Raw genomic sequence first — 12046 nt, 5'->3', positions numbered from 1 at the left:
TCAATAAACGCCGCAAAAAATATAATAAAAATTGAACAAAACGGCGTTGTTTCATTGACGAATTAAATATTAGTGGCGTTTTATCTCCAAACGCCGTAAAAGTTGTAAAATTAGTGGCGTTTCCCTGTAAGCGCCGCAAAAATTGAAATAGAAAACAGCGTCGTTTGAAACATATAATCAGTTTTGGACTATAACCCCGCTCTTGGCCCCAAATCTCCTATCTGTCGAAATCCCTAATTCTTTTTTCTATCTGCGATTCTTCAATTGAAAAGCTTCAGTGTTTCAGTGATTCGGTTTCTTGCAAACTTATAAGGAAAAGCTTCATTGTTTCGATTTCTTGCAAACTTACATAAACCATACAAAGAAGACGGAGAAGGTGGCCAGACATTCGGATTCTGTCGTCGAGGGAATCAATATTTAAGGTTCGATTTCCCAATTCTACGTATTTAAACATTGGGTTTTCTTGTCTTTGTTAATTTTTTTGTTTGTTATTTGTTGATGACCCTGAAATGTCTTGAAATCGTCTTCTCTGTGTATAGGGTTTTCGATCGTTTCATTTTTCTTCATCGTCGCGAAGGTACTGTAATGCTTTCACTTCTTTTATATTGGGAATGCTTTCATTGGTTTGGAGTAAATGTTATGTTCTTGGTGACGACAGTTTGGAGTAAATGTTATGCTTTCATTTCTTTTCTGTTCGTGTCGATGAAATCATGTTCTTGTCTTTTTTAGTATGAAATTTTGATGTTTAATTTAGGTTTTATTTTATTAATTGATAAACAAAAGTTGTTACAAGTTTATGATGATTACATTTCCAGGTAATGAATTCGATTTTAATTGGATTTTTATGAGACTATGTTTCTCAAGATTTGAATGACAGAAATCATGAATTTAGGTTTTGGGGTTCGTAAGAGTAGTATAAAATCTCAAAAAAGAAATTAAAAAAATCATGAATTTAGGTTTTGGATTTTAATTGGTTTTTGCAGCTAAGATGGTACCTTCTATTGGGTTTTGCTGCTAAGATGGTACATTCTATTGATTTTTGCTGCTAAATCAACCATGTCTGGAGACCGAACTCTATAACCCCAAATGGATAAGAGCTCATCCATACCAAATGGATATATTTAAAAATGCTTACTTATCTTATTTGTTTCAGTGCACCATTGGCATCCACTCCTGTACGGGAACGGGATTTCAGTTCCTCCGAGGAGTTGATTACAGAATTTTGTCAAGAATGCATGATAGTTCGTAAAGGTATTTTCTAAAATATCCAGTTAGCTATGATGAAATTTTGTTCTTTCCTTATAAATGTAAAAGCAGGAATTGCCTAGAGACAAATAAGACCCAAATAGCTTCTTATATGTTTTATTTGTATTTTTTTTGTAAAGGTATATTCACTATTGATTTTGTTTTGTGCTGCTTATTTCCTAGGGTGGAATGGGGATCTAAAAAATGCAATGAAAGATGGAAAACCAATTATAATCGAGGTGTGGCTTTTTTGATTGCTGATTACTTTCTTTTTGCCAACATCCTACTCATTCTCTATCCCTGTGACTTTGTGCATATGCTTCTTTCTTTCTTTTATCTTTTGTGGTCAATGCTGATGTCATTTCACCTAATGTGCTCAAGAATTAACACTTTGATATGTTCATGCCTATAGAGTACACCATGTTTCGATTTTTTGTGGTTCATATTAATTATTTCTTTGCATTGATTCATCTACTTTAATTAGATACTTTGGTGCTATCTTGAAAATAAAACCTAACAGTTCCATAAAAATACATTATCTGGAAGTATATCTTTGGTATTGTAGCAATTGGGCATGAAAAGGTGTTCCACAGCTTGCACATTCAAATAAGCGTAGAGTCTAGCTAGCCTTGATGTTACTATTAATGTCCTTAATCACTGATGTTATTTTCTGATACTTTTAGTGTGAATTGTTTACTTGTACTCATGTATCTGTGTGGATACGCATACTGTCCGGTATAGGTATATATATTTCTTTTTTTTTTCTTTTTTTTTAAGTTTTTCATGTGTTTGGAGAGTTATTATATACTGTATAGGTATATATATACTGTCCTTAGTCTCTTTGATGTTTGGCATTTTATGTTTTAATTGTGGGTATTGATTTTTATTTATTGTCTTTATAATTACTACTTAATTTTTGTGTGTTTTTAAAAATATATATATACATTGATTGGAGACACACTTGTTTTACATTTGTTTCTCTTTACTAGATAATGCTTTAGTTTGCATGGTGCCTTTAGTTTTGGTGAATTTTAAAACGTTAAAGAAAGTCAACGGGATAATTAACCAAAGCTTCGTTAATCTATGCTTGTTTAATTTCACTTTTATGAATGTTGGGACTAGAAAATTTTAGCATATGGTAGGGTTTATGGCTTTATGAACTTATGCTTTTAGGTATTGCACATTCATTTTGATTGGTTTGTTTGATTTTGAGGCAAATCAAAGAATTAAAAACTCCAATGAAATGAATGTTTAGATTTAAAAAAAAAATTATATTGTGAATTAAACTCCAATAGGATCAACGTTTAGATGAATGTTTGGATTGGGGGCATAATTAAACTTTATGGTTGAAGCTGACATGATTCTTTCTTTGTAACAGGTCAATGAGTTCAAGTCTATTGAAAAGTTCAAAATTTTCGATACAAACAATTTGTATGTTATATTGCCTTAACATGTTAGAACTGTCTGTTTGGCTTAGTACTAATAATCTATGTTACAGGTGGGTTAACTGAATGCTATCAAGAGGCTTGTGGAAGCTGATGCACTCAAGATGGAGATCATTCCAAACCCGAAGGTTTGTATCACTTTCTTACCATGTCGTCTCTAGTGGATTTCTAATTTCTAAACTATAAAATTGGCTGTAGGAGGTCAATGGAATCAAGGTTTTTCAACTGGAAACTGTAGCTGGTGCAGCAATTAGGGTATAAAATTGTACCAATTATGGTTATTATGTATTAAAATGTAAAAAGATCTGTCCAACCATGTGTTTTCCTTACGTGATTAAGTTCTTTGATCATGCTATTGGTATCAACGTACCTCAATCACAATTCCTTATACGTCTTGTTCATGAATTTCCATTTTAATATGTCTTCAAATTAAATTATACATTTCTAAATTGGATTTGTGGCGTTTTTATAATATTTTAATTTTTTTATTTTTTATGACCTTCAGCAGCGTTTGTGGTTAAAGCGCCGCTAAAGATCATGTTCTTTAACGGCGTTTGTAGGTAAAGCGCAGCTAAAGAACATGATCTTTAGCGGCATTTTTTCTCATAAACGCCGCAAAAGTTAGCGACGATGTCAATAGCGGCATTTTTTGCGGCGCTTACCGCTAAAAGCTTGTTTTGGTGTAGTGATTGTAGTACAATCTAACCCTATTTTTTTATGCTATACTATGGTGATGTTGTTAATATAAGAAATATTTTTCTATTTACAATATGCTAATATAACCGAAGCCTTGAATGTCTCAAATTAAAGAGTTTGCAAGTTGTTTATGGTGTTTGTGCCTGGCATCATTCTCTCAAATGATATCATGCCCCACGATATAGTGTAAGAAAACTTTTTCTATTTGCATAATTAGTATCGACCTTATAATATTTGGGTTCACGATCTAAATAGTCTGTAGCTTTAATTATAAAAACTTATATAAAATTAATTTGGAGAAAGACTTATGCTAGGTTGTATCCCTTTCTATAATGCATAAATTAAGTAAAAAATAATATGAAATTTATAATATATAACCTTTATAAAAATATTTTATAAATTGCCCAAAACTTTTATAACAATTCTTATAGATAATATAATTTTTTACATAACTATAGTAAGTTATTTTTATATATATATGCTAAAAAGCTATAATGTTTTTTTTATGAATATGTATATTATTTTTATAATATATAGCATAGACACATAAATAAGTAATGTTCATACTTAGTCATAATTTTTTTATAAATAAATATATTATAGCACTTGTATAACATGTAAATTATTTTTATAATAAACTTTTGGTCATAACTTTAGATTTTTTTAAGATTTAAATAATATATATTTTAACTTTATAAAATACATAAATTATTTTTACAATATAGTTTTTTTAAGATTTATAATGTAAGAAATTTTTTACCACAACCATCCCAAACATTCATACATATTCATGCTTATAATATAATTTTGATAACTTGTATAAAAATAATTTTTTAAATTAGATTTGATGTAATTACATTACTCCAATTCTCACTTTCCCCAGAAGAATTGGAAAGTGTAATTGGAGTGCTGCAATTACACCAATTCAGTGAAACTCACCAATTATAATGATTATTCGACCATGCCACCATTGTATAATTACAAGTAATTATACCCAAATCTAATTACTAGGTAGCTTTCCAAACACCACCTAAGAATAAATTTAAGTGAAACAAATTACCTTTCACAATCCTCTTGATAGCTCAATCTCTACCAGAGGTTTTTTTTTTTCCCTTTAAAAATGGTTATCAACTTGGATTAACATTTTTTTTTTTGAGTTCCTGAAAGGCCAGGTTAGTAGAGATTAATAGTGATTCATATTTTTTAAGATATTATAAAAAATTCTAACAATATTAGTAGAGATTAATATAATGATGGTTGCTTACCTCATCTTTTAATTATATGATTGAAATTTGATCTTTGTTTATAGGAACGAAGCATATTTTGTAATCAATTATTTACCTCTTTAGAGAGCATCATGATGAGGGAATGAATCATTGTTACCGACGATAAATACATTGATTTCAACCAAAAATAATAATAAAAGAAAGAAAACATGTGATAGTCTATTAATCTGGTTTTAATTTTAAAATATTTCATTGTTAGTTTATCTAAAACTAATTTTAGTTAGGGACATAACTAAATTAAGTTAAGTTCGAGTTAAAAAAATTCATAGACTCTATTTGATTTATTCAATTTGAGCTCAATCAAATTTTATTTTTGAAGTTTAAGCTCTATTTTCAATAAAATTTAAATGGTTTAAATTTATTTGATTAATCTCATTTATGTAATAAAATTAAATTTGATTCTCATATTTAATGTCAAACATGATTATTTATGTTTGAATTGATAGAAGCCTGAGAGAGGGCTAGAGCTTGGCATTCATGTATTTCTCGTGAAAATGGAGGATTAAATTTGGAACCAAACATTAAAACAAGAAGAAGCCCCCTGTTTTTGTTTTTGGCTACCAAACATTTTGGCCTTATTTTGATACAAAGTTTTACGTTACAACTTTGGCCAATAGCTATAAATATCAATGTCGTTGTTTTTGGTAATAAAAATCAATTGCATGTGCCCTAACGCCAAACCTTCTCATTTGCATGCCTTTAAAGAAAGAAAGAAAATTCCCATTGTAAAAGCCTTTACTGCCTTTGCCATAGCTGTTTCTAACGCTACCTACCCCTTTTATGCACTAACTTTGCTTTTTATTTCCATAACTGTAAAACTACGTTAATTCCATTTCCCCATACCCATAGTATCCCTCTCGTTTTTTATGGGTTGAATAACAAATTCACGAGTTCCATTTCTCTTCCTCTTAATGTTAAATTAAAAAGTCAAGTAATTAGTATTGTGAGGATTGATCGAAATGATGTCAAATTCACGCCAATTTATGTAGGATGTGTTTTTTATTTTATATAATGTTGGTATCCATAATCCTCTCGATTCTTAAATTGGAGGAAAATACAAGTTTAAGTGTCCGGTTGCAATGATAAGATATATTGCACTCTTAAAGGAAGAACATAAGTTTGAATTTTACAGACAATATTGTTAGGAGGAACAACCATAAATTTTGAAAAGATTAATCTCCATGAACTCTAAAACGGACATAGAATATACTTTAATTATAACAAAAAAATCACAGCAACCTCTTTCTCCTCCACAAAAAAAAATGTTAAAACTTATATTTATTTATTACATACATCATAAATGGATTTTAAATTTCTATAATCTGGGGCATGCCTGTATGATAAATATATGTCTTTCTTAAAAACTAATTTATATTTGTTACAGTGAAAATATCGATTGAATCTTAAGTAAGTTGACATTAGCACGGGTATCAACGTAGGAGAACATAAATTTGTGTACGTTGAAATGTGTTTATTTTTATTTAAAATTTAAAAGAATTCTTTGAGTGAAAATCTGGAAAATGATGTACGCTTATGTGACCGTCATTTAAGAATTTTGTTAGCAGATATTTAAAAGAATATTATTAATAAGTAATTGCGTTTTATTTTCTGGTGATGAAAACCAACTCTTGGGAGATTAAATATTTTCACATTTATTATAATTATTCAATTTCCAGAGAAAGTTCAAATATCAAAGACTTGAGACGTTAATTCTATGGGCGAAGCAAGTAAGAAAGCTGAAATATGTGGAAAATTATTAATATATGGATTTAGATGGGATTGATAGCTAAAAGATTCACCTCACTAATTTATTTCAAGTTGATGAGATGATTTTGGATTCGATTTAAATTTGGATATCTTTTCCACAATTTTAATCTTCAATCTTTAAATAAATAATAATAGTGTAAATTTAAATATGCTTAAATTCATGTCTTTTAGTAGCTAAATCTTATTTACAATTTAAAATAAATAAAAATAAAATTTTATATTTATATTTATATATTTATATTTGATAGAAACATTTCATTATTTTTTAATAAATAAAGTAATATTTGATATGTAGAAAATTTATAAATATGAATAGAATAACTTCGACTAGCTAATAAATTTACATATAATTTTTCAAATGACACTACACCAAAACAGGGTATTAGCGGCACTTTTAGTGATATTTCGACAAAAAACGCCGGTAAAATTCAGGAATTAGCGGCGCTTGTGAGAAAACGCCGCTAAAAAATGAGCTTTAGCGGCGTAACTAAGAAAACGCCTCTAAAAATATGCATTAGCGGCGTTTACGTCAAAAACGCCGCAAAAAAAAAATTCCAAACGGCGTCGTTTGATAGTCTTCGGAGGGCTTTAGTGGCGTTTTTGTATTTGCGCCGCTAATGCTTTGACTTTCAGCGGCGTTTTTAGGCTTTCGCCGCTAATGGTCAGGGGTTTTAGTGGCGTTTTTGATCAACCGCCGCTAAAGTTAAGGTATTTAGCGGCAATTTCTTTGAAGCGCCGCTAATATTTGGTCTTTTAGCGGCGTTTTTATATAAGCGACGCTAAAGTTAAGACTTTTAGCGGCGTGTCTATGATAAGCGCCGCTAATGTTAGGGGTTTTAGCGGCGTTGTTGTTGAAGCGCCACAAAAAACATTTTATCTTAATTGGTTTATTATTTAGATTAATTAAATAAAATTCAAATTAAATCTAATTAAATATTTAAAATATTCAGGAAAATTAACACATAGAAATAATTTGAAATAAATCACATGGAAAAAATTAAAATACTATTATTTAAAATAATTTTTAAGATTTTTGGGTACATGATTAATACTGCTTATTTTTATATTATATATAGTAAATTTTTTTATATAATCGTAAAATGATAGTATGATTTTAAATTTAAAATATCGAATTAATTAATTATCAGTATAGTTAATTTAGGGTTTTAGGTTTAAGGTATATATATATGATTATTAAATTAATATAGTATTAATTTAAATTCAAAATCTGTTATTGTGGATGTGATCAATATCCAAAAAAGGTTAAAATTTTAAAATTATGTTTTTATTAGGATTAAAAATTTGATGGATAATATTATTTAATTTAAATTCAAGGTTGAAATAGTAATACTCAACTAATTCATGACAAACATTTAATTAAATACTTAAATAAAATTGTGAATTTGAATTGAAATCATTCAATTAATTAAAATATATGCATATCGTCCTAACTCGCTATCATTCCTTTTGTTATCACTTCATCAATATTAAAGAAAAATGCCATGTATATATATAGTTGTTCGTCCTTCTTGTTTTCATTTATGATCTATTTGAGAAATTAAGAATATAATAAATTTTTAATTAGAGAAATTTATTCAATATTTATCAATAAAATAAAATATTAAAAATTCCATACTTTATATAAAAATAAATTTTATAAAGATTAATATTGTTTATTGCTACTTTATACAAAATTTTTAACTAGTAATTATTGTTTAATCGATTTTAACTGTTTTTATGATTATTAATAAAGATTTAGGAAATTTTTTGGAAGGTATTTTAAGGAGTAGGGGTATGGATTAGGGTTTGGGATATAAGGTTTAGGGGTTAGGGGTTGGGGATTTAGGGGTTAGGGGTTAGGGGTTAGGGGTTAAAGGTTAGGGATTTAGGGGTTAGGGGTAGGAATTTATGGGTTAGGGGTTAGGGGTAAGAATTTAAGGGCTAGGAGATTTAGGGGTTAAGGGTTAGAGATTTAGGGTTTAGGGTGTCAAGGGTACTCAAGTTAGGGATCATGGTTGCTTAGATTAATTAGTTTTATTAATTTATATATTAAATATGTTCTTATATGTTTGTAAAATATATAATAATAAATTTAATATTAAGTAGTGATCGTCCGGTTTTGTTTCTCCAAATTTTTGTCACTACTCTACAAAATCTGGTTCAGCCTTCTAATTTATAGTAGAAAGGATCGTTCTAAATATAGTTATTGATGAACGACGGGATTTCGAGGGTTGGAAGCTAGCAGATGCCCCCTTTCGGTATTTTGGCAATGTTCCTAGGGCACCGATAGCACATGTCAAGAATCCTACAATTGGTGGAGGTTCAGTGATCATTTAAGATATATTTCAAAGATGTATATATAGTTTATATATTATTAAATTAATTAGAGATATAATATATATATATATATATAGAGAGAGAGAGAGAGAGAGATCACTTTATATATGCATGTATACGGCCGAATGGTTAAATTAGTATACGGCCGAATGGTTAAATTAGGGTTTTGGTTTACGGTAGACTTGTTAAATGATACATTTAATTACAAAAATTTATATTTAAAATATTTAACAATATTAACAATTTGATATTTTTATATGGATATATATATAAGTAATTACTTATTTAATTTGGATAGGATCAAAATATATGAAAAGATAAAAAAATATAAAAATGAAATAAAAAAACTAAAATTTATAATTTTATCAGATACTTTTAAACATTACTTAAAATTTTAATAATTAATTAATTAAAATTCTAATGAAACATAGAAGAAAGAAAGAAAAAAATAAAAAGATGTGAGATTTAGCGGCGTTTTGAGCAAAAATGCCGCAAAAAGTTATTAATAATTTGGTAAAAACGGTGTAGTTTTTGGCTGGGAATTTAACGGCGTTCGTGGCGCAAGGGCAAAAATGCCACTAAAGTTGGGAATTCTATGGCGCTAGGAAGAAAACGCCGCAAAGTTGCTCTGTAGTTTAATCAAAACGTTGTCGTTTTCTATGGCATATTAACGGCATTAGCGGCGTTTTATTCGTAAATGCCGCAATTTGTAATTATATATTGTGTTTTTTAAATATGAATTAAAAAAACAATGTTTTAAAATTTCTAAAAAACGGTGCCGTTTCAGTAGAAGAATTTAATTTTTTAGTGGCGTTTTTGTAAAAAAACACCAAAAAAATGGGCATTAGCAGCGTTTTATTCGTAAACGCCGTAAAAATTATGAATAGTTTGGGAAAAACGATGTAGTTTTTGTTCGGGAATTTATTGGCTTTTGCGGCGCAATTGTAAAAGCGCCAGTAAAGGTATGTTTTAGCGGCGCTATGCGAAAACGCCGCAAATTTGCTTTCCAGTTTTAAAAAAACGCTGTCGTTTATCTACCACATTAACGGCATTAGTGGCGCTATATTACAAACGCCGCAATTGTTCATTCTATATTTCATCCCAACACCTAGCCGAAAAACGTATTTTCTCCCCAAAAAGGCCCATCAACTTTTCCCCAGAAATCGTGAAAAAATACAAAGAAAAAAAAAGGGAGAGGAGAACTCAGAAATCATCACAAACGAAGCAAAGGTTTAGTCAATCTTCACAGGATACTATCAAAGCTGTGGAATTTGTTGTTAAAAGGTAAGCGTTTTTTCTTTCGAAACACTGTATCTTGATTTAGGGTTTTGGTTCAGTGTAATTTTGGAATTTAGGGTTTAGATACCAAGTTCAATCACCAAGCTTGAACCAGTTTGTTTGGGAATTTGGGGAATTTGGGGATTTCTGCATGTCTAGGGTTTGGGAAGAAGTATCGATCTTCTGTGTTTGTTTTCTACTTATTAGAGAAGTCCAACGAGTCTTAGCTTCTTTCTTCATCGTATTTTCTCTCGTCGTCACTACCTCTTCCGTTATTAGATCTTCGAAGCGTGTTTCTCCCTTCATTTTTTTTATTTCGTTTTTCTTTTTCTTTAAATTTTTAGTTATGTTCTTATGAGCAAATGATTGCTGTGCTTTATGTTTGATTGCTATTTTATTTATTTTATGATTTATTAAGCCCAGCTTTTTTAGGGTTTGATTATTAATGTGAGTTATTTGGTTAGGATTTTGTTAGAAAGGAAAAAATAAACACCGATTTTAATCTATGCTTCTTGGATTCCAGTGTAAGGATCGAATGCTTGAGTATTTTATATTTTAAAGTTTTATGTATTTGAAAATGTTTAGAAATTCATATTTTCATACTCATACTCCCTTATTGATCACTTCGTATTTAGGTAAGTTTGCTCCTCTAAGAGTTCAAAGTGTATAACTTGATGAATTGTAGTACATTTGTTAAAGCCTTTTAATATTTATTTTATTTGGATTTTGGGTGATCCACGATTGTGGAGATAATGGAATGTGTATGATTTTTTTTTAAAAATCATATATTTGAAGAATATTATCTTGTATTAATTCTTGGGATTTGTTTTCTAGTCTGCATTTTTGAGATTTTACATTGAATATGCAAATAGTCGTTACATTTTCTACCTTGTTTTGCGATAGCAACATATATTATTTAATAATAGATTTTTTTCATATTTAGTTAAATGTAACTAATTGTATCTTGTTGGTTATGAGACTCAATGCTGCAATTTGTCAAAATTCTGACTGTAGATAGGCTGTAGACAGCAACTTAGCTACTGTCAACTGTTCATAATTTGTAAAAGAATGGTTGGTTAGATCCTAAATTGAGGCTACTGTCAAATGTTCTTTGATGTGAATTTGATATTAGATATTTCATCTGAATCAAAGTTGTTAAATATTTGGTATTAATATTTGGTATTAATAATGAAGTGAATTTGATATGGAAATATTTCATACGGTAATTCTGAAGAAATATAGAGTCCTGCTCGCATTGGTCTTTATGTATTGTTCGATTGTTGTGATAATTAAAATTCAAATTTAGATTTGAATCTTAATTTAGTTAAATATTCTTTTGTTTCCTTCATTATTTTTTTCTGTTTTGTTGGTACTAATTTACTTTTGTGTGTGTGTGTGTTTTTTTTTTTTGCAGAAGTTTGCTTCGAAGTTGAGGAAATTTGAGGTATTTATTTCTATGTTTCCCTAGATAGTTTTCTTAAAAAAACACCTCCAAATGTTTAAATTTCGGATTTGGTTATATTTTATCTTTATCGTTTAATTATTTTTTAGTTTTAAAACGGAGTTATAATTAAGATTTTTGGTTTTAAAGCTGTGGGTATTGGTTTTAATTATCATCTTTGCTTTATATGTTGCTAGCTCAATTTATGTGTAACTTTGCACTTATTACATAATTGCGAGGTTTAAATTATGCTTGTTATTTTTGTACGTATCATTTACCCAAGAAAAAAATTACATAAATTATTAAAATTGATTATGATTCTTAAATCACTTTTTATATTTGAGTAATTGAATAAATTATGGGCGATTAGTTTATTCGGTTTAATGTGAATAAATTATCGATTTTCGATTTTATGTCAATGAATAAATTATCGACGTTAGATGTGATTAATTGATTGAATGTTAATGTTTAATAATCTATGATTATTCAATAAATTGATCGATTAATTGATTGATGTCGTTGAATTGTTAATGAATGTCAATGAATTATTA

The 12046-nt window shown here is 28.9% G+C and overlaps 1 long non-coding RNA gene across 1 annotated transcript; it reads left to right on the top strand.

Moving 5' to 3' along the window:
• The first annotated feature begins 257 nt into the window (after positions 1-257).
• On the top strand, positions 258-3137 carry LOC105780946 (uncharacterized). Its single transcript, XR_001129443.2, has 8 exons — positions 258-422; positions 540-577; positions 1154-1251; positions 1429-1484; positions 2624-2676; positions 2744-2818; positions 2889-2945; positions 3030-3137. It is a non-coding gene; the product is annotated as an uncharacterized LOC105780946 (long non-coding RNA).
• Positions 3138-12046: the final 8909 nt, after the last annotated feature.

The sequence above is a fragment of the Gossypium raimondii genome, chromosome 4 (genome assembly GCF_025698545.1).
Source record: "Gossypium raimondii isolate GPD5lz chromosome 4, ASM2569854v1, whole genome shotgun sequence".
NCBI classification, from domain to species: domain Eukaryota; kingdom Viridiplantae; phylum Streptophyta; class Magnoliopsida; order Malvales; family Malvaceae; genus Gossypium; species Gossypium raimondii.
Note: the sequence above shows the minus strand (reverse complement) of the source record. Positions and strands in the feature narration are given on the sequence as shown.